The following is a 23,689-nucleotide window of genomic DNA, read 5'->3' as shown; positions in this document are numbered from 1 at the left end:
GCGCCGGATCTGCATCCAAGTGAACATCCAGCTCAATTAGGGGTAGCAACTGCTGCAACAAGCAGGCCACACCCCGGCCCCATACTCTTACCCACCCCTGTTTTGTTTTTTTTGGAGATGGCAGCCCTCCATCCTTCCGCTCCGTGAAGGTGGAACACCAACCACTGGCATCCCGCTCCGTGAATGCCTCTGTGGCTACTGCCGCTCCGTGCAGTGTTTTGCTGCCGCCTCTTTATTCACATCCTCTAGACTTGAGGACGTGAATAAATAATTCACGTCCTCAAGTCTAGAATGGGCTATATCAGTAAACCATTTCCTATAGGGAAACACGCCACTTCAGTTGTAATCTGAGAGAGGTCAGAACACTTATGTCAAGCACTGGCAAAACAGCGTTAAAAATGTTCAACATACTATTTTGAAAGCTGCTGTGCCATTTGGTTAGTGGCTCTAAAAATGTGGGTTGCTGGTCACTGATGATGACCAAAATCCACTAGTTGGCCACGGAGTAGCTTGCAGCGCATCACAGAAGCCTTTGTCCTGCCTGCTGCATCAAGGTCATCTGCAACCCCTCTCATCTGCATCCTCCAAAGGCATTGCTGCCCTTCCCCAGAGACACTTCCCACCTAAACATAGAGCCTCTGAAGTTCACCCTTCTCCCCCTGCCCAACGCCACAGGAAAGCCTCTCACTCTCCACCAGATCTGAACTGCACAGAGGAGCCTTAAAAACCTGATATGAGCCCAAGGGGGCAGCAAGGTTATGAGGGCCTAGAATAGGAGGATTGCTAACTGCCTGGTTTTGAACCAGACAGTCCAATTTTAAGAGGACATGTCCAGTTCTGAAGCAGCTAGCTGCTTTTTCCAGCATCACCCCCCCATTTACACACAAGGAGTATAAAGAGCTGAGCTACATCACATCACACCCCCAACTCTTCTCCCTATGCAGTGAGGAGAGGGATTGGGACCTCAGCTTTCAAAAACAGCTCCTCTGCAGCCCTCCCATGCTGTGACCAGAGACATGAGGAAGGGATGGGGGCGGGAATTGTAGCTCAATAAGAACATGCCATACTGGGTCAGACCAAGGGTCCATCAAGCCCAGCATCCTGTTTCCAACAGTGGCCAATCCAGGCCATAAGAACCTGGCAAGTACCCAAAAACTAAGTCTATTCATGTAACCATTACTAATGGCAGTGGCTATTCTCTAAGTGAACTTAATTAATAGCAGGTAATGGACTTCTCCTCCAAGAACTTATCCAATCCGTTTTTAAACACAGCTACACTAACTGCACTAACCACATCCTCTGGCAACAAATTCTAGAGTTTAATTGTGCGTTGAGTAAAAAAGAACTTTCTCCGATTAATTTTAAATGTGCCCCATGCTAACTTCATGGAGAGCCCCCTAGTCTTTCTATTATCCGAAAGAGTAAATAACCGATTCACTTCTACCTGTTCTAGACTTCTCATGATTTTGAACACCTCTATCATACCCCCCCTCAGCCGTCTCTTCTCCAAGCTGAAAAGTCCTAACCTCTTTAGTCTTTCCTCATAGGGGAGCTGTTCCATCCCCTTTATCATTCTGGTTGCCCTTCTCTGTACCTTCTCCATCGCAACTATATCTTTTCTGAGATGCGGCGACCAGAACTGTACACAGTATTCAAGGTGCGGTCTCACCATGGAGCGATAGAGGCATTATGACATTTTCCGTTTTATTCACCATTCCCTTTCTAATAATTCCCAGCTGTAGCTCCCAGATGTTCTAGATCTTCCTGTATCTCTCAGGAAAATCTAGAGCAGCTGGGAGCTAGGAGGGCCCCATTGTGTTTTGGAAGGTGAGAGTAGAAATGCATAAAACATAGGGTAGAGGCACAGAGGGGGAAAAAAAAAAAAAGGAGAGAAAGGTGAGAGAAAGCATACAGGAGCTAGAGGAAGGAGACATCAAAGGACATAGGCAGGGCTGGCTCTTCCATTAGGTGGATCTAGATTTTTGCCTACAGTGCAAGGGGTGAATAAGCATGTGGATAAAGTGAGCTGGAAGTAACATAGTAATGACAATAGAAAAAAACCAAAATGATCCATCTAGTCTGCCCAGCAAGCTTCCCAAGGCAGTCACTGCTGCTCTGTCCTGGTTACCCCCATCTTTCTCTTAAGGGTAGTAACTGCCGCTCCGTGCCGGTTAAGCTTTTTTTTTTTTTTATTCCCATCCTCTAGCCTTTTAGGGATCCACAGTGTTTATCCCATGCCCCTTTGAAATCCTTCACAGTTTTAGTCTTCACCTAAGATATAGTGTATTTGGATTTTCAGAAGGCGTTTGACAAAGTTCCTCATGAGAGGATTCTAGGAAAATTAAAAAGTTATTGGATAGGAGGAGGAGATCTCTTTTTGTGGATTGCAAACTGTTTAAAAAGACAGGAAACAGAATAGGGTTAAATAGTCAGTTTTCACAGTGGAAAAAGGTAAACTGCGATGTGCCTTAGAGATCTGTACTTGGACTGGTGCATTTTAATACATTTATAAATGATCTGGAAATGAATACGATGAGTGAGGTGATCAAATTTGCAGATGACAAAATTATTCAGAGTAGTTAAATCTCAAGCAGATTGTGAAATTGCAGCAAGACCTTGTGAGACTGGAAAACTGGGCATCCAAATGGCAGATGAAATTTAATGTGGATAAGGGCAAAGTGATGCATATAGGGAAAAATAACCCTTGCTGTAGTTATACAATGTTAGCTCCTAATATGGAACCTATCACCCAGGAAAAAGATCTGGGTGTCATAGTTGATATTACATTGAATTGGCTCAGAGTGCTGTGGCAGTCAAAAAAGCAATAAAAACTTTATAAATTAGGAAAGGAATGGCAAATAAAACAGATGTCATAATGCCTCTATCGCTCCATGGTGAGACCACACCTTGAATACTGTGTGCAATTCTGGTCACCGCATCTCAAAAAAGATATAATTGCGATGGAGAAGGTACAGAGAAGGGCGACCAAAATGATAAGGGGAATGGAACAGCTCCCCTATGAGGAAAGGCTGAAGAGGCTAGGGCTGTTCAGCTTGGAAGAGAGACGGCTGAGGGGGGATATGATAGAGGTGTTTAAGATCATGAGAGGTCTTGAACGAGTAGATGTGACTCGGTTATTTACACTTTCAGATAGTACAAGGACTAGGGGGCACTCGAAGTTAGCAAGTAGCACTTTAAAACAAATTGGAGAAAATTATTTTTCATTCAACGCACAATTAAGCTCTGGAATTCATTGCCAGAGAATGTGGTTAAGGCAGTTAGCATAGCTGGGTTTAAAAAAGGATTGGATAAGTTGCTGGAAGAGAAATCCATAAAATGCTATTAATCAATAGGGAATAGTCACTGTTTGTTGCCAGCATTAGTAGCTTGGGATCTATATTTAATGTTTGAGTACTTGCCAGATTCTTGTGACTTAGAATGGCCACTGTTGGAAACAGGATACTGGGCTTGATGGACCCTTGGTCTGACCCAGTATAGCATATCTTATGTTCCTATTAAACATATATATGTGTAATTTGTTAGAAGAGAGAGGGGAGCTGTAAGAGTGAAGAGCAGGGCACCCTTTCCCGGCGATCCCCCACACTCCCTCCCAGTCCTTGTGTATAGTCCTGGTCTGTGGAAAAAGTTAAGAGAATGCCTGAAACAAGGTCTTTTGAGGGGGAGAGGAGTGACTGCACTGGCAGATAACCTGGTGGGAGGGAGAGACAGAGGACTTGGAATCTAGCAAGCAGACTGGGGGATGGGGGGAGAAGTAATAACAGATTGTAAGCCCGCTGGGGCTAGAAAAATACCTGCAGTACCTGAATGTAATCTGCTTTGAAGTGCTGTGAAAAGTGGAATATAAAAATCTAAAATACATACATAAGAGTGAAGGAGACACTTGACTACAAAAAAGTATTGCTGGCTACCAGTTTTTAAATTTATGGTTCCCTAATCATAACCATATTCACATTCTTTTATCCAAGAAAGCAATTAGAAACAGAAACATGGCAGCAGAGAAAGGCCATATAGACTAGACTAGTCTGCCTATCCACATCAACTATTCAGCTTTACAATCCCTACCAGTCCCTTAGAGATTCTCTGTGTTTTATCCCATGCTTTCTTGAATTCAGTCAGTCCGATTCCATCACCTCTATAAAGAAATGTCCTTAGATTACTGAGTCTATCCCCTTTCACCCTCATTCTAGAGCTTCCTTTCTGTTGAGAGCTACCTGAGGTGTATGAACACCTTCGATATATTTAAAATGTATATTTCCCCTATTCTGCCCTTCTCCTAGCACAGGGGTTCTCAACAGGCGTCAGGACACACTGGTGCACAAGACTAGCAGAAGAGATTGTGCTCTCATCAGCCCTGGTCAGGAGTTGGCTATCTTCTTAACTGGGCATGACAGGAGGCTGGCTCTAGCTTCCTTCTCTTCCTGGCCCAGTGGGAGGCTGCTCCCACTTTCATCCGGATCAGAGAGAGACATTGTCAGCTCCTGTTCTTCTGGGCCTGGCACAGCACAAACTTTAATCTTCCCCTGTTGGGCCTAGCAGTGATGCTGCTGGTCTCTTCACACCATAGGGCTCAGAAGTGACAGACAGCAGGAGCATTAGTGAGTGGGTACAAGCTCCACATGTATAGATCCACTGCTGGCTTATGCTGCCATCTCTTCTCCCCAATGCTTTTTGCCCTCATCTGCTGCTGGTAAGAAAGGGAGGGAAATTCTGGACTGGAGGCTTTTCTGTTGGCTGGGAGCCAGTAACAGAGAGAAATGTGAGTGCAGTTAGGCAGGAGGAGGGGTGGGAAAGTGAGATCGTTATGGGCGCTACTAGCAGAGATGTGGGGAGAGATAGAGGTTTAGGAGTCTGCTGGGCTGGAAGGAGTGGGAGAAAGGAGGTCAAGGCTGCTGAGCAGGGAGAAGTGGAGGAGAGAGAGGTTGTGGGAGGGATGCTGAGCAGGGAGGTTTGCTAAAGAGATGGTCAAGGGTCAGCTTAAGCATGGAGAAGAGGACGCAGGGCGGAGAGGGTTAAGGAAAGCTGTGCAGAGATCAGAGTGTTTGAGGAGATTGAAAAGAAAAAAAAATAAGAAGAACATAAGAACATGCTATACTGGGTCAGACCAAGGGTCCATCGAGCCCAGCATCTTGTTTCCAACAGTGGCCAATCCAGGCCATAAGAACCTGGCAAGTACCCAAAAACTAAGTCTATTCCATGTAACCATTGCTAATGGCAGTGGCTATTCTCTAAGTGAACTTAATAGCAGGTAATGGATTTCTCCTCCAAGAACTTATCCAATCCTTTTTTTTAAACACAGCTACACTAACCACATCCTCTGGCAACAAATTCCAGAGTTTAATTGTGCGTTGAGTAAAAAAGAACTTTCTCCGATTAATTTTAAATGTGCCACATGCTAACTTCATGGAGTGCCCCCTAGTCTTTCTATTATCCGAAAGAGTAAAAAACAGATTCACTTCTACCTGTTCTAGACCTCTCCTGATTTTGTAGACCTCTATCATATCCCCCCTCAGCCGTCTTCTCCAAGCTGAAAAGTCCTAACCACTTTAGTCTTTCCTCATAGGGGAGCTGTTCCATTCCCTTTATCATTTTGGTAGCCCTTCTCTGTACCTTCTCCATCGCAATTATCTTTTCTGAGATGCGGCGACCAGAATTGTACACAGTCTTCAAGGTGCGGTCTCACCATGGAGTGATACAGAGGCATTATGACATTTTCCGTTTTATTCACCAGTAGTTAGGAGAATTAGGATGATAGGGTGTGATGGGATACAACAGCCATAGTGTCAGGTTTGGGAATGTGAATTTCTTCTATCTTTGTACTTTACTTAATATAGGAGAAAGTATGTTTTTAGTTCTCCAGTTTTGCACTGCATGTACATGGGCTTCTAGGATTTCATTCCAGTTTTTATCTCAATATTTGTAGTTTGGAGTCTATTCTGTATTTGGTGAAGATTGGTCTGTCTGTATTCAGTGTGTGTGTGTGACCGAGATTAGGTATTTTACTAGCATGTAAGAATTTGTATTGGTCTTTGTGCTTTCCCCATAGGATACACATTGGAGGGGCACTGCTGCCTTTTCATAGGTAGGGCTACTGCTGTTTAAGTCCTTGGAATTAGTGCTTCTATAGTATGGCAGGTTTGCTACACGCGATTAATTCTTTTTTCACGTTTTGTATTTTACAATGTGCCTGGTAGTAACGAGAGATTGGGTGGTTGTTACTGAGATGGCACCAGAATCAAAATATTTTTTTTTGTATGACAAGTTATACAAGGAAATGTCCTAGCTCTGCAGAGGATGCAGTGTGTATGTTTACATTTAGTCCCGTGATGGTCACGTGTTCAGTGTCATCTGTCAGATGTGCCTAGACAGAAAAAAGGATAATAATCTCTGCTTTAGAGTGCATTTGTTTAGATCTTTAAGTCTATCCCCATATGCTTTAGAATGAAGACCACAGACCCTTTTAGTAGCCACCCTCTGGGCCAGCTCTAACCAGTTTATATCATTTTGAAGGTGTGGTCTGCAGAATTGCACACAGTATTCCAAGTGAGGTCTCACCGGGGACTTATACAGGGGCTGACCATTCTTCCCCCTATGCAGCCAAGCATTTTTCTGGCTTTTGCTATTACCTTATTCACCTGTTTGGCCACCTTAAGATCAAATAGGATCCTATTCTTCTTTCATACTTACAATTTCACCTCGTACAATGCAACATTCCCTTGGATTTTTCCATCCTAAATGCATGACTGCATTTTTTTTCTTAGCTGCCAGACTCTACACCAGTGTGTTTCCCCCAACTGGTGTGCCGCAGAGGCAGCCTTCATTTTTTCTTTCTATTCTGGCTTGCAGGATGTCCTCCTGCAGAAGTGGAAGGGAGGGAGGGATATCAGAGAACAGTGCTTATCTGTGCAGCTGCTTTCCCCTGCGGTAAGATTGCATGCGGCTCTGAAGTCTTGGCAAACCTCCTGGCCTCATGCGATTCCGACTGTAGAGGGAAGCCAGCAGAGGAGGAAGAAAAATCAACACTAGGAAAGCACCGTTCATAGACTTCTGCCATTTCAAGACATTGGTGGGGGGGAGGGGGGAATAGGGACAGCTGAATGTGATAAGGTGTAGGGAGAGCGGGGAAGGGAAGTTGATGATGCAAAGGTAGAAGGAGAGGAAAGATGATACGCAGAGGCAGTTCTATAATAAGATAGGGTGAGGTGACTGCCTCAGGAGGCAAATTTTGGAAAAAAGTACCCCCCCCCCCCCAAAAAAAAAAATACCCCTGTGGCAACCACCAGCAAAAAGACCTGTGCCGCAGTGTCCTCTGCTGATGTGCTGGCAGGGTTCCCACCCCCTGCCAGTTAGATGAGGATCTGCACAGCAGCACCATCTAATGAAATGCTAGCCGGTTCCCACCCTCCGCAGGCGAGAAGAGGCCCGGTCATCAACAGTGCCCTGCCATCATGTGGCCAGTAAGAAGATGACGACGAGAACTTGGGAGGGAGGGGCTTGTCATATGGCAGGTTGTGACTGGGATGTGAGGGTAGGGGTGAGTGTGAGTGACAGAAAGGAGTAGTGACAGGGAAAGTAAGGAAGTGAAGGTGGGTGACAGTGTAAAGGAAAGGAGGAGGTGAATGACAGGAAGGGAGTGACAGAAGGGAAGGGAGACACAGGGAACAGAAGGCGATGTGTGGGACTGAAGATGTGTTACAGGAAAGGGAAAGGAGTGAGGATGAGGGAAGGGAAGATAGTGGGGTGAGGGGGGATGGGATGACTGAAGGTCAGTGACAAGGAGGGGAGGGTACGGGATGAGTGGAAGTGAGGCTGAGTGTGAGAGGAAAGGGAAGGGATGAGAATGAGATAAGGGAAGATGGGTTGAGTGGGAAGAGAATGATGGAGGGGGTGTATGTGAAAGAGGTTAGTAGGAAGGGAAAGGGTGAACAACAAAGGTGAATGTAACAAGTGTTTTCCCCAAGGACAGCAGGATGTTAGTCCTCACACATGGGTGACATCAGATGGAGCCCCGATGCGGAAAAAACTTATGTCAGTTTCTAGAACTTTGACTAGGCTCACTGAGCATGCCCAACATGGGGTCCCTCTTCAGTCTTGTAATAGAATTACAATTAAAATAAAAAACAGGAGAAACCACAGGGTGGCAGGCAGGTTTTGTGAGGATTAACAGCCTGCTGTCCTGGGAGAACACCTGCTACAAGTAAACAACTCTGCTTTCTCCGAGGACAAGCAGGATGGTAGTCCTCACACATGGATGAATCCCTAGCTACAGGCTGCTCAACACAAAAATTGGACCAACAGACACCAATGAGCCAATGGGCACAACACCACCGGTGCTGCTGGTAACAGAGGAGACGACAGCCTGAACCCAAACACTGGACCCTAGGTTGGGAGAGTTGGATCCTACACCTCAAACAGTTTCTGAAGGAGACTGGCCGAACATACTGTTGTGCTGGCCATCCCTATTTAGACAGTAATGGGATGTGAATGTATGAAGAGAACTTCACATTGCAGCCTTGCAGATTTCCATGGGACCTGCTTGCAAGTGGGCCACAGTTGCTGCCATGGCTCTGACAGAATGAGCCTTCACATGGCCCCCAAGATGCGGTCCCGCCTGGGCATAACAGAAGGAGATGCAGTCTGCTAGCCAACTGAATCTTGTCAGTTTGGCAATGGCAAAAAGTTGGGTGGCCTGTCTATGGGCTTCTGTCCGCTCCACACAGAAGGCTAAGGCTTGCTTGCAGGTCAAACTGTGCAATACTCGTTTGCTTTAGTGCAAATGGGACCTGGGAAATAATATTGTCAGGAAAATTGACTGGTTAAGATGGAAATCCAACACCACCTTAAGCAGGAACTTAGGGTGTGTACACAAGACCACCCTGTCACGATAAAACTTAGTATATGGTGGATAGTCACTAAGGCCTGGAGCTCGCTGACTCTGCCTGCTGAAGTGACCGCCACCAAAAATATGACCTTCCAGTTCAGGTACTTCAGGTCACCGGTGTGCAGTGGCTCAAAAAGAGCTTTCATCAGCTGAGCTAACACCACATTGAGGTCCCAAGACATAGCAGGAAGCTTTTGGGGAGGCTTCAACTGAAGCAGGCCCCACATGAAATGTAAAACTATAGGCTGTACAGAGATAGGCGTACCATCTACACCATGGTGGTATGCACCACTTGCACTCAGAAGAACTCTAAAGGAGTTGGTTTTTAAGCCAGCCTAATATAGGTGTAGAAGGTAATCAAGCAGTTTTTGGGTGGGGCAAGAGAACTGATCTACGGCCTTCTGCTCATACCACATGGAAAACCTCCACTTAAGTGCATAGGACTTTCTAGTGAAAGACTTTCTAAAAGCCACATCTTCTGTAAGGTGAAGTGGCTGCAGAATCAACTTCTCAACATCCAGGCTATGAGTGACAGGGCCTGGAGGTTGGGATGCTGCAGCCTGCCCTGATCTTGTATGATGAGATCTGGGGAAGTCCCCAGACCGATCGGTTTCCAGATGGTCAGCACCCACAGAAGTGGAAACCAGACCTGTCTTAGCCAACAAGGGGCTATGAGGATCATAGTCTTCTGTCCTCGTGAAGCTTCAAGAGAGTTTTTGCCACTAAGGGAATCTGAGAAAATGCATACAGAAAACCCTTGCCACAATGATGGGCAAGGGCGTCCAAGGCTGATTTGCCATCTGACCTGTTCAGGAAGCAGAATCAAGACACCATCCAGATGCAGGAGAACATGAACATATCTATATCTGGGCTCCCCCAAGAGGCAGAATATCCAATTCACTACCCCATGGTCCAGGGATCACTCGTGGGCGTCTGAAGGCTCAACTCAGCTTGTCCACTACCATGTTCTTTGTCCTGGCCAGGTACATGACCCTGAGCACGATCCCATGGGCCAGCGCCCACAACCAGATCTGGACTGCTTCCTGATACAGGAGGTACAATCCCGTGCCTCCCTGCTTGTCGGTTTGGATAAGAACAACTTTGTTGGACAGCCCATCTCTGAAAGCCCATAGTGTGTACCTGATTGCCTGAGGCTCCAGAAAGTTGATTTGACAAGAACTTTCCTAAGCAGACCAAAGTCCCTGGGTACCAAGCCCATCTACATGGAGCTCCTGACCCCAGTGTAGATACATTCATGCTTAGAACAATCTAAGAAAACTCAGAAATGAGAACCCCTGTTCCAGATTGGAAAGTACCCACCAGGACAATGAGTCCCGGAGAAATGGGGTGGCTCGCATGCAATCCTGGAGGCTCTGAGTGACCTGGTGCCACTGTGACCTCAGGGTCCAATGGGCTCTGTGCATGTGTAAATGTGCCAAGGGAGCAATATGGATGGTTGCAGCCACATGGCCCAACAGCCTCAACATGTGCCAGGCCGACACCTGTTGGCTCTGTTGAATCTCTACCGCAATGGTCACCATGGTGACAGCCCTCTGGCAGGGAAGAAAGACTTTGGCCTGAACCATGTCTGGCAGAGCTCCTATGAAGTCCAATCAAGGTGTCGGGCCGAGATAGGACTTTGGGTAGTTGAGAATGAACCCTGATTACTTCATCACCCAAATGGTCAAGCGTATGGACCTGATGGCCCATGCCCGAGACATACTCTTGACTAGCCAATGGTCCAGATATGGGAAGACATGTACTTCCTGTCTGCGGAGGTGCGTCACCACCACAGCCAGGCATTTTGTGAAGACCCGTGGGGTGGATGAAAGCCCAAACAGCAACTCCTGGTACTGGAAGTATTGTGTTCCCACCACAAATCTGAGAGTGTCTGTAACCTGGGAAGATAGATACTAGTGTATGCGTCTTTTAGGTCGAGGGAGCATAGCTAGTCCCCTTTTTCCAAAAGGGGGAGATCAAGGTGCCCAGGGAAACCATCTTGAACTTTTTTCTTTTTAGAAACTTGTTCAAGGTTTTTAGGTTTAGGATGGGATGGAGTCTTCCTGTTTTCTTTGGAATCAGGAAGTACCTGGAGTAGAATCCCCACCCTCTTTGCCCTGGTGGTACAGACTCAGCTGCTCTGGCTGTTATGAGGAAGAGCAGCTCTGTTTGTGGTACCTTCTGATGTGCTACTGACCCCAATGTGGGCATAGAGGACAATTTGGCGAGACAACCAAAAGATTCAATTGGTACCCTTGACAGATAGACAGAACCCATTGGTTCGAGGTTACACTGGGCCACTGGTTTGCAAAGAACCAAAGCCTGCTCCCGGACCAGAGGGTCCGTCGTCTTGGGTACGGGCAACTGGCTCACACTCCCTATGGTCAAGGCAAAACCCTGTCCTTGGAGTTGACAGGGGAGCTGGCTGGGGTTTGGGGGCTCTCTGCTGCCTGAGACGACTGCAGGAGCCTGGATGGTGTTGATGGGAGCAAGAAGGAGGATAGTACTTCCTCCAGTGAAAGAAAGACTTTCTTGGCCATGGTCTCAACGGCCTCCTGAATGAGGAGGATGGCTCCAGAGTACTGGTGGAGTGTTGTTGGAGGGTCTCATGGTGGTCCCGAAGTTGAGCCACAGTATCCCTTACCCTATCTCTAGAGATTCTCTCCAGCACACGGCACATCAGTGAGTCGTTCTTGTACCTCCGGTTGGAGATCCAAGGCCCGCAGCCATGCCATTCTGTGGGCACCGATTCCTGCTGCAGAGACTCTCAATGCCATTTCAAAAACATCATAGGTCACACAGACCTTGTGTTTTCCGCACCAGTGACATGAGGGTGTCTTGCTGCTGTTGAGCAGCTGCTCAGCCACTTCCTGCACCTGCTTCCAAATGTCCTGCTCCATCATCACCCTCACAAATCCTGTGAAGGTCAAGTCCTCAGGTGGGGATTTCCTTTGCTCTTCTGGAGGAGAAGGATCTGACTAGAAATACTACAAGGCGGCACCGAGAGAGACCAGCGACAGAATCGAAGAAAAAAAACCCTGAAAAACGCAAAGAGCAAAAAAGTTTTCCACGAGGCTAAAAACAGCCAAAGTGAGCTCAATCACACCACAAGGCTTACACCTCCGTGAAAAAGAAGAGATACCCTGCATGGACATGTGGTATAGGGCATGCTGGGCATGTCAGTGTGCCTAATCAAAGTTCTAGAAACTTTGTCATAAGTTTTCTGCATCAGGACTTCGTCTGATGTCAACCATGTGGGAGGACTACCATCCTGCTTGTCTTTGGAGAAAGGATGGAGGGGGGGGGGGAAGAAGGCAGAAAGGAATATATCTATCTATATATATCTATATAGATATAAGTTTTAGTGTTCCCTCCTCCCCTCCACTAATCCATAACAATCTAAGAGTGACTGGAAGTCCAAAGTTTCCCCATGTATGAGAGTTGGAAATTTATCATCCTTATTTTTTATTTCTGGGTGTTATTTAATAGATCTGCTGTTTTCAAACATTTAATTGATTTTTGGTACATGTTTATTTGGGGGGGGGGGTTCTTATTCGTAATTAGATTTCTGTTCCTCATCTGTTTTGAAGTATTTTTTATTATGGTTTACTATTTATGATTAATTTATATTCTTGATTTTTGTCTTATGAGGAATAATGTTTCTGTTTTTACATTATTGGACTCCACATGAGTCTGGTTTATAATGGTTTCCAGTTTAGATTGTGTGCACATATCTGTATTTATAAGTCATGGTCTTTTTATTCTTATTCGGTGAGGGGCTATCTGTGGTTTGCATTTCTGACTAAGGTGAGGTATTCTGCTATTTAGTTACTGTGTAGGTATCTATAGCAGCCAGGCTTGTTCTCTTTTTCTAACAGGAGGTGTATTGGTGTTTTAAGGCTTGGTGTAATATTTGCAGTGTTGTCTTCTCTTAGGTAGGGTGGTTACTGCTTTGAGTGCTAATAATTAATGCTGTTTTGATTATGGGAGGTGTTCTATATTTTAATTCTGTTTATTCATGGCCTAGCCTACACCCATTGTGCTTTACATTATGCCTAATACCATATGTGTTTCAAGTGTCTTTTCTGCAGGGTTTTCTGGTTGGCTACAGCAGTGCATGTAAATTTAATAAACATGTTGGAAAGATTTTTCTCTCAGAATTCTGTACTTTGAATGCCCTTTTTCATGTAAAAGTCTTCTATTAGGTTGGGAAATTGGTTAATAAGAAATTTTTAAATAAACACATAATTTTTAATCGTGTGTGTATGTATGGGAAGAGGGTACAGAGTTATAAAGGTCTAGGAAACCTAATACCCTTGCACCGACCAATAGAGTACGCCACACAGACTCCTATCATTCACCCATCTCTCAAATCCCCAGGGGGGGGGCAGATGCTGGAAATGTGGGAGGCAGGTGGTAAGGGTTCCCATCTCTCTAAAAATGATGGGACTGACCTGCTGTGCCATTCCTCTGGGAGCCCTGACTCTGCCTTCCCCCCTTACCCAGCGGATCAAATTGCTGAAAGGGCCAGATTCCAAAGGCGGGCCCTCCAGCAATCGTACCTGTGCCTTTGGGGAGGGGGCACCAGCTCATCCCTCACCTGAGGCAGCAGATTGTCTTGCGTCGCCCCTGATGATGCATGATGGGGGGGGGGGGGGGGGGGGCAGAAGGGTGCAAGGAGAGGGAAGGTGATGGTGCCGGGGATTGAGGGAGGGAACAGAAGGTGATGACAGGGGGTAAAATGAGAGGAGAGGAAAGTTGATGCCAAGGTGTGAGGGGAAGGAGGGAAAAGGAAAAGAAGCAGATTGCAGGAGGGAAGTGGAAAGAGAAGTGAAGGTGATACCAGGGGGTGGGGGAGAGGGCGAGATGAAGGGAAAGGGAAGGTGATAATGCCAGGAAGTGGGTGAGAGAAAGGAAGAGATGATGCCAGGGGAGAAGGGAGATAAGGTGACTATGATACTGGGGGAGGGGTTGGGGAGGGAAGAAGGAAGGGAGGAGAAGGTAAATACTCAGCAACCTTAAACACACCCTCACCCAAACTTACCCACTATAACTCCAAAGAGCGAACCCTCTCCATTGCAGGCCCTACACTATGGAATACTCTACCCCCTGACCTTCGACAAGAAACAAGCCCACAAAAATTCAAACAAAAACTAAAAACTTGGCTTTTCTTACAAGCATACACTTAACCTGCTCTTTAACCCCCCCCCCCCCACCACCACCACCACCAGTTGCCAATATCTGTAAACGATGTGATTATCTATGTTTTTTTGTAAATAGCTTACCCCAACTCCCGTTACATATATAGCCAATCCAAGCTTCTAATATTTGTAAACTTTTGTTATTATCTGTGTGTCATGTATATAAGTTCACCTCTAGTTCCTCCCCCCTGTAGCTACAACTCACTGTTTAATTCCATTGTTTTCTCTGTAAAGCATATTTTGCTATTGTTATGTTTTAATGTAAACCGGTGATGTATCTAACGAATGTCGGTACAGTAAAAACTTTAAATAAATAAATAAATAAATAATGATGTCAGGGGATGGGGTGGGGGAAAGAAGAGACGAGGAATGGATAATGAGGAAGCTGGTTGTGTGTGTGTCGTAATGAAGTGAACCCTGTGCCAGTTGTGCTGCAAAATAAAAAAAGCTTGGGAAACACTGGTCCAGACCATTTCTCAATTTTTGCTAAATCCCTCATGTTTTCCCACACCTCTCTGGCTGTCTATCCTGTTGCAGATTTTGGTGTCATTACAAAAAGATAAACCTTTCCGAAAATCCTCCTGCAATGTAGCTCACAAAAATGTTGAGAAAAACCTGTCCTAGGACTGACACCGCTATTAACACCCCTCTCCTGGGAATGAATTGTTTACCAAAACTCTTCTTCACCTCCCACTCAACCAGTTTCTAACCCAGTCAGGCACTTTAGCGCCCATACCAAGGGCAAATCTAAGTCACCTATCTGGAACTGTGCCAAAGGCCTTACTGAAATCCAAAGTACACTATGCTCAATCAAAAAAATTGATCAGATTTGTCCGACAAAAAAAAACTACCTTTGGTAAAACCATGCTACCTCGGATCTTACAATCCATTGGATTCCACCAAATGTGCTGTCATGTCCTCAGTTTCAGAGATGTGCATCGGGCTTCGTTTTTGGGTCCCCGCAGGAAATTTCGTTTTTCCCGTTAGATCGTGTTTTTTTTTTTGTGGGTCCCGATTTTTGCGCTAGCGCGCAGTAACATTTTAAAGTTGAAATTGTCTAATTTGTGAAAAGCGAGTGCACATCTCTACTCAGTTTTAGCAAAGATTCCATTAAATTTGCTGATCACAAACTAACACAAATGAGATTAGAAGTAAAGGTAAACCTGTATAAACTTTCAGAACAGTGTTGTGAGGAGCTAGCTAAACTAAAAGTAGATAATGATGAGGCCAAGGGTATAAAAGAGAGCTTAGAAGTTCCGGCAGCTGCGTTGTTTAACCTATTCAATGTTTCTTTAGAATCGGGAGTAATTCCAGAGGACTGGAGATGGGGGGGGGGGGGGGATGTGATTCCTGATCATTTTGCATGGTCCTGAACCTGGCCCTTCCACTACGAACACCAAATAAATATTTGTTAAGCAATTCCATTTTTCTCCTCAGTGTCTATATACTCCTCCCCTTCACCTCACAACATTTGTACTTTCTCCTGTCACTAACATATCTAGAAAAAGGTCTGCCCCCTGTCTCAATGTATTTTCTATTTTTTATTCCATTCACACTGCTGACTAACTTTCCCCACTTCTTGGGTTTTCCAGGTAATGCCGCCTATCTTCCTCTTTCTGCAATCTTAGTTTATGAATGCTACCATTTTTTCCTTACTTTTTCAGTTACTTATTTAAAAAAAAAAAAAAAAAAAAAAAAGATAGCAGCTTTTTATTTCCCTTTACTTTCCTGATGAAAAGGTTATTTGCCCTTGTATCTCTAGTTTTGCCCACTGATTTTTTGCATCCCCTAGGTTTTCCCATCCAGTTAATGACTCCTTGAGATAAGAACGTAACATCATAAGGCTTGCCATACTGGGTCAGACCAAGGGTCCATTAAGCCCAGTATCCCGTTTCCAACAGTGGCCAAGCCAAGTCACAAGTTCTTGGCAGGATCACAAGGGGCAGATAGAGCCAAGATGCTTATCCTAAGAATAAGCAGTGGATTTCTGCAACTCTACCTTAAATAATGGTTAATGGACTTTTCCTCCAGGAACTTGTCCAAACCTTTTTTACATGCAGCTAAACTAATAGCTTTCACCACATCCTTTGGCAATGCATTCCAGAGCTTAATGTTTGAGTAAAAAAATATTCTCTCTTATTTTTAAATGTATTATCTCGTAATTTCATTATGTGCCCCCTGGTATTTGTACTTTTTGAAAGAGTAAACAACTGATTAACGTTTACTTGTTCCATTCCACTTATTGTATAGACCTCTATCATATCTCCCCTCAGCCATCTCTTCTCCAAGCTGAAGAGTCCTAACCTCTTTAGCCATTCATAGGTGAATTGTTCCATCCCCTTTTATCATTTTGGTCAACCTTCTCTGTCTTTTTTAGAATTCTGTTATATCTTTGAGGTGTGGTGACCAGAACTGCACACAATACTCAGAGGTCGCATCATGGAGCAATACAGAGGCATTATGACAATCTGTTTTATTCTTTCCTTTCCTAATAATCCCTAGCTTTTTATTTTCTCACTGAGCAGAACATGTCAATGTTTTTTCAACTATGACACCTAGATCCCTTTCATGAGGTGACTCCTAATGTGGAACTTGCATTATGTAGCTATAATTTGGGTTACTCTTCCCTAAGTGCATCACTTTACACTTGTTCACATTAAATTTCACTTGCCATCTGCATGCCCAGGCTTCCAGTTTTGCAATGTCTTCTTGCAATTTGTCAAAATCCTCTGATCACCTCACTTGTTGTTCCCATTTCCAGGTCATTTATAAATATATTAAAAATCAGTGGTCCCAGAACAGATCTCTGGGACATGCCACTATTCACCTTTTTCCATTGGAAAAGTTTACCAATTTGCCCCATTCTCTGTTTTCTCTCTTTTAACCAGTTGGCAACACACATTAGGACACTGCCCCCTATCCCATGACTTTTTAATTTCCTAAGAAGTCTCATGAGGGACTGTGTCAAATACTTCTGGAAATCCAGATACATGTCATCAACTAGCTCACCTTTATCCACATGTTCATTTACGCCCTCAAAAAAGTGTAGCAAAATTGTGAGGCAAGACTTCCCTTAGCTAAATTCCTGTTGGCTTTGTCCCATTAAACTATGCTTATCTTAATGTTCAGCAATTTTGATCTTTATGATAGTTTCTACCATTTTGCCTGGCACAGTTGTCAGACTCACTGGTCCATAGTTTCCTGTATCACCCATTGATTTCTTTTTTAAAAATGAGTGTTATATAAGCAACCCTCCAGTCTTCAGGTAGTACAGTTGAGGTTATTGATAGTTTACAAATTTCCATTAGTAGGTCCGCAATTTCATTTGGCAGTTCTTTCGGCACTCTGGGATGTATACTTCTGGTCCAGGTGATTTACTATTCTTTAGTTTGTCAATTTGCCCTAGTACATCTTCTAGGTTCACTGAGATTTGTTTCAATTCTTCTGAATCATCACCTTCGAATATATCTGGCATGGGTATATCTCTTATATCTTCCTCAGTGAATACTGAAGCAAAGAATGTATTTATTCTCTGCTATGGCTTTGTCATCCCTAAATGCCCCTTTGACCACTTGATCATCTAATAGTCCAACTGACTCCCTAATAGGCATGTACCTGAAAAAGTTATTATGAGGCAAGCTTCTTTTCAAATTCTTTTTGCCTTCCTTATCAATGCTTTGCATCTGACTTGCTAGTGCTTATGCTGTTTCCTGTTTTCTTCATTTGGATCCCATTTCTATTTCTTGAAAGATGTCCATTTTAACAAAAGTAAATTTTCCTGAAGTATAGGACCCTCGCCTTTGAACAAACTTTCACTGCTTGTGCTCTGATACTTAACTACATCATCCAGAGAGCATTGGATCCTAGTTCATCCACTCCAATCTCAGAAACACTGTCCTCATTGGTAAGCACAAGGTCCAGCCTTCACCCCCCTCTAGTGTGAATTCTCGTACAAAGTTGACAACCATTTTCCTTATAAAGAATCCAAGGATCTCTCTGCTTCTAAAAGACACTGCAGCTGGGATATCCCAATCAACATCTAACAGATTCAAATCCCCTAGCAATAGCACATCTCTTTTGATAACAATTTTGTGAATACCCACCATTAAATCTCTAGCTATTCAGTCTGTGATGGAAGTCTGCATATTACACCACTATAAATAGATGTTAGATACTGGGTTAATCTGGCAAGAGGGAATCTATACTGCCTTCAGCACTTGATCCTAGCTTGAGTCCCCAGACAGTCAATTAAACCTTCTTCCTAGCTACAGATACCAGAGAAATCTCAATTCTTGAATATCAAACATTAGAATGATAATTCAGCACTTGACTGGGAAGACATCAAGAGTAGCCGCACAGATAGAAGGGACTGTTACAGCTATCAAAATTCTATCTGGAAGCCCAATAGTCTGAAGGAAACAACTGGAGCTGTAGTAGAAGCTGTGGAGTATGAATGGTGAAATGCATTGCTTCTGTGGAGCTTGAGGCAGGGTTCAGAAAGAGCTGTTAGCTTGCCAAGAGCCTTCTTCCAACTGAAAGTATTTCCAGGAATAAACTGCCCCAGGATGTTTTTGGTCAGGGAACCAATAGAAATGACAGGGGCACAAAAAGAACAAACAGGAACAGATCCAATAAGAAGTTCAGAAACATTCAAACAGTAACCAATCATGATAAAGCTTGTACCCTGTAGAAAATCTAAACAAGCAATCACAAGATGGCACAGAGTGGCAGTATACTAAAACAAAAATATACTGGGGAGACAGAACAGTGCTGCCTCCTTATTTCATAAGCCCTGCAATTATTGCTTTAAAGATGTTTTATATATAGCATCACTCTTCCCTTCTTTCTTAACCTGTCCTTCCTTGTTTGTCGCCCAGTATAATTACAACCCAGTCATGTTTTTCCCATGTACAAAGTCTCTGTAACAGCCACTACAACCAAGTCAGTCCCTTCCAAGTATCATGAAATGTTCATGTATCTTGTCAATTTTGTTAAAATCGGCCCAAAAAATTACCAAAAAGTTTTTTTTATCAGCTGGGTTACAGTATGAACCATCAAGACACTTGCAACCAGTCTGAGAAGTCATATCATGCTCATCCTATCGACTTACATTTGTGATATCCAGAGGTGCACACTGATCCTCACACAGTTCACAGCGGTGCTTCAATTAACTATGCTAACAGAACACTGGAGCAGGTGAAGTATTGTTCTGTGCTGCAAACTCAGTTCATGTTTTGGGGAGCACCTGGGCAGAGGGTCATTTTGCTAGCATTTATAAAAGCCCAAATGTCATTATTCAAATGTGCCAGTATTATGTCACAACTGGTAGAGGAATTGTAATCATTAAAAATATTTTCAAGCAAATTTATTAAATTTGCTATCAGGTGCATTGGAAATATTTCAAAACTGAGAGACAGGACATTCTGAAGTGCTATAAAGGGAAACTAAAATAGTGTCAGTGATCCATTTCTGTTATTCAGCCAACTGTTACAACACACACATCCCCACAAGATGGAAGAACCACAGTTTCAAGCAACTTGTGATTCGAATTCCATGATCTTCCTTATTAATGAACTTACTATATTTCTTAACCAGCTTTCAAGAGCTAATATTCTGCTTCAGGTCAGAATTCAAATAAAAGGCATTACAATTGATTCTCTTACTGCAACCACACTATTTTTTTTTATTTCCTGGTAATGCCACCTTTTGCTCACTTGAATTCTGACCCAAGGAAGAGTATTAGCTCTCGAAAGTTGGCTAGGAAGTTTACTGTGTTAGTCCAATAAATAAAATAGATATCACTTCAGTTTTTTGGTTTCATTTGTTAACCTTTATTTCTGTGCATTCAAGTGGACTAACACGGCAGCCAAAAATAACTTTTCCTTAAAAGGAAACATGTTCAATTTCATTCGATCCACAAATAAAATCAGGTCAAAAAATATAATATGTTAAGCATGCTAGGAAACACTTAACCAGGGAATACAAAACAGCAGTACAGCATGCCACCAAAATCATGTTAACAATTAACTATGGTTAGCCGAGGGTTAAACGGGAAACATGTTGTGTGTTAGGAGCTGCCAGTAGATAAAATAGTTACTAAATGGCTTCACCGCATAAGCGGCTAACTGAGTAGGTGCTTATGTGCCTCACTGGGGTTAGAAATTGCTCTGGGGGAGGGGTGTTTAAATTAAGATCCCTTTCAGTTTTTGGGCTGAATGGTGGTGGCGGCCAGGTTGCATCTCCAGTCACCAGTGCTTGCTTTAGACTGGATTCAGGTTCCACTGTCCCATTTCCAGAGTACCAGACACTCATATTGAAAGCAGCAATAAAGCAGCCTAAAAGTACTGTTGTCAGCACACCTTTCATTCTTTTGCCTAATCATCAATTTTCATCTCATTTTCTCAATCAATCAGTTGTCTCCACTGGTAACCACTGCAAATAATGCCCAACACATACACAAGTACTGCAGAAAAGAAAAAAAAAAAAAAAAAGGATGCGGAGTATGCAGAAGCAAAAATAAAAAGCTAGAGGCCTAAGAATAAGGCTGCTAGGGCTAGCTAGGCTGTACAGTTCTAGCCCTGGAAATCTGTCAAATGTGCATGTTAAAACAGTGCCTGAACTTTTCAAGTAGCCATTTTCCACGGTGCAAGAAATCTTCAGTTCTGTTAAAAGCTTTGCTACTGTGGATGTACTAAACGCTGCCATCACCTTGTTTGAAACAGGCTGCTCACGAACCATCCCCATGACCTACACTGATAGTTTAAAGATACTTCACAATATCAGGAGCTAGCTTATTCGTTGGTTGTCTCTCTGCTTCAAACAGCTCGTCATCATTCACTAAAGAGCCTGTCATGCTGAAAGGCTGAAGGAGATGTAGTACCACATTCCGTAAAGCATGAGCCACGTGTGTACCACCATAATCAGGGCCGGCGCTTCCTTTAGGCAAACTAGGCGGCCGCCTACAGCACCAAAATATTGGGGGTGGCAAAATCCAGCTGACATGTGGCCCAGAGGGATGCTGTGCCAAAGCCAATAGCACCAAAGAAGGGCGCGCTGTGCTGCTGCTGCCGCCACCATCACCAGGAGGAGGGCGCGCTGTGCTGCTGCTGCCACCAACACCAGGAGGAGGGAGCGCTGTGCTGGAACTGCCACTAATATGTAAGCTGTTTAAATGAAGGTTCGCGTAGGGCACCAAATACTCTTCCATCAGCCCCGCTCATAAATCCTCAGTGGCTCTCCTACACCTTCTTGGGTTTTATTAAGGATGTTACATACCCCAACAAGAGCACCACTTAGAGAGAAAGTTCTTTTTTACTCAACGCACAATTAAACTCTGGAATTTGTTGCCAGAGGATGTGGTTAGTGTATAGCTGTGTTTAAAAAAGGATTGGATAAGTTCTTAGAGGAGAAGTCCATTACCTGCTATTAAGTTCACTTAGAGAATAGCCACTGCCATTAGCAATGGTTACATGGAATAGACTTAGTTTTTGGGTACTTGCCAGGTTCTTATGGCCTGGATTGGCCACTGTTGGAAACAGGATGCTGGGCTTGATGGACCCTTGGTCTGACCCAGTATGGCATTTTCTTATGTTCAGCATGGTGAACTGTACACTGATATAGTAGTATGCTTTCCTTGTATATTATAATCTTGGCTTTAGAAAAGACCAGACATTTCACTTGGGGGGGTAAGTTCTGAAAGACTTCCATGAAAAATGGATGAAAAACAAAAAAGAATTTGCTAATTTGCTCAGGGGAAAAAAAAAAAAAAAAAAACACCTTTCAAGACACCGCTTTCCTGCTCCCCCACACTGCAAGCCCTGAAAAATGCTCCAATTAAAAAAGAAGCCACCAGAAAACCATCCAGCTATCATCTGAGGGATAGATGGAGTCTACAAACTTTAAAACCTGTGAAGATTTGATTTCTGTTTCATCTAGTTTTATCTTAAAGTAAGGAAAAAGAGGATGCAACATGTTGCATTGAATCCCAACAGGAAAACACATGCTCAACCATTACTAATGAACCACTACACATTTGAAACAAAGTCAGATATAAAGCCAATTTAAAAGCAGCAAGCCTCATATTAGCCTCAAAATATTAATATATCTATTATTTCTCTGTTGGTTTTATTCTTATACCTTTTTTCATCCAGACATTCGTACCACTTTACATGAGAGATAAGGATCAGCAAAGTAGTAAAGTGTGGCGACAAAGCATTTTTCAGATTTAGTCAAGAAAGGAGGAAGGCCAGAGGTCACACACTATAAGAAGATATGGAGAAAGATGGGGAAATTAGCAGAAATGTTAAATAATTCAGATCAGAATTCACTAAAGACGACCTAGAAGGACCGTTGCTAGTTAACCAGAATACGGAGGGAGTGGAAGAGATACCACCCTATTTACAAAAAAAAAAAAAAAAAAGAGTGCTTGGCCACGGCCATGGGGCCAGATGAGATACATCCCAGGATACTAAAAGGAGCTCCAAGAAGTATTGGCGGGTCTGCTGAAGCACCTGTACAATAAATCCTTGAAGACTTATGCGCTGCTGCAAGATTGGAGAAGGGTGATTTTGGTCCCACTTCACAAAAGTGGTAGCAGGGAGGAGGCTGGATACTACAGGCCAGTTTGCTTACTGCGGTCATGAGAAAATCCATAGAGAGAATGCTGAAGGGAAGGATAATTAACTATCTACAAGCCAATGGATTGCAGAATCAGAGGAAGGACCTGTCAAACACATTTTTTTTAATTGGGTCATTAAAGAATTAAATCAAGGTAGAGTACTTGATGAGGTTTACTTGTATTTCAGCAAGGTTTTTGATACATAAAACGAGAAGCTTGGGAGCAGGTCCCAAAGGTGGGGAATGGATTACAGACAGATGTCAATGAATAGAGGTAATTGGAACCTACTCTGAAGAAAGAAGATTGATAAGTGGAGTGCCTCATGGATCAATTCTGGGGTCAAGTCTGTTGACTATCTTTGTGAGTAATATTGGGAAGGGATCAGAAGGTAAAGTGTGTCTTTTTACAGAAAATACTAAGATCTTCCACAGAGTGGACACACCTCAAAGGAGTAGAGAAAATGAGAAGCGATCTAAAAGCTTGAAGAGTAATTGAAGTTGTGATTCAGTGCAAAGAAGTTTGCATTTTGGGAACAGCAATCTAGAGGACCTAAACACAATAGGGAGGGGCAAAGATGATGTGCACAACCAGAAGAAAGACTTCAGGGTGATAGTGTTCATCGGAAGGTAGCAAAGCAACGTGACGAGGCAGTGGCTGCAGTAGGATACTGGGCTGCATAGAGAGGCATAACCAGCAGGAAAAAGGAGCGGATAATGCCCCTTGTTAGTAAAGTCTCACCTGCAGCACTGTTTTCAATTCTGGTGATTGTATCTCAAAGATAAGGCAGGATGAAAGAGGTCCACAGAAAGGCAACCAAAATGGTGTGCTATCTGCAAGGAAAGACCTATCAAATGTGACTGGAAGACCTAAATATGTACACCCTGGAGGAGAGAAGAGACAGAAGAGAACAGAGACTTTCAAATACCTGAAAGGAACTAATGATGCACAACAATCAAACTTTTTCCAATGGAA

General features: G+C 43.7%; 1 protein-coding gene across 4 annotated transcripts in view; it reads right to left on the bottom strand.

Moving 5' to 3' along the window:
* Window positions 1–23,689, bottom strand: part of LOC115100406 (CDC42 small effector protein 2-A-like) — a 168,727-nt gene that overhangs the window by 113,263 nt on the left and 31,775 nt on the right. The window contains exon 1 of one of the 4 annotated variants that reach the window (XM_029618906.1): window positions 6,706–6,821. The exons of the other annotated variants lie outside the window; for them this stretch is intronic. The gene's annotated coding sequence lies outside the window, so the exon portion shown is untranslated. Of the gene's footprint in view, window positions 1–6,705; window positions 6,822–23,689 lie in introns of those variants that run through there. 4 annotated transcript variants of the gene reach the window in all.

Source organism: Rhinatrema bivittatum, chromosome 1, assembly GCF_901001135.1.
Source record: "Rhinatrema bivittatum chromosome 1, aRhiBiv1.1, whole genome shotgun sequence".
Lineage (NCBI taxonomy): Eukaryota > Metazoa > Chordata > Amphibia > Gymnophiona > Rhinatrematidae > Rhinatrema > Rhinatrema bivittatum.
This window is presented reverse-complemented; position numbering and strand designations above follow the sequence as displayed.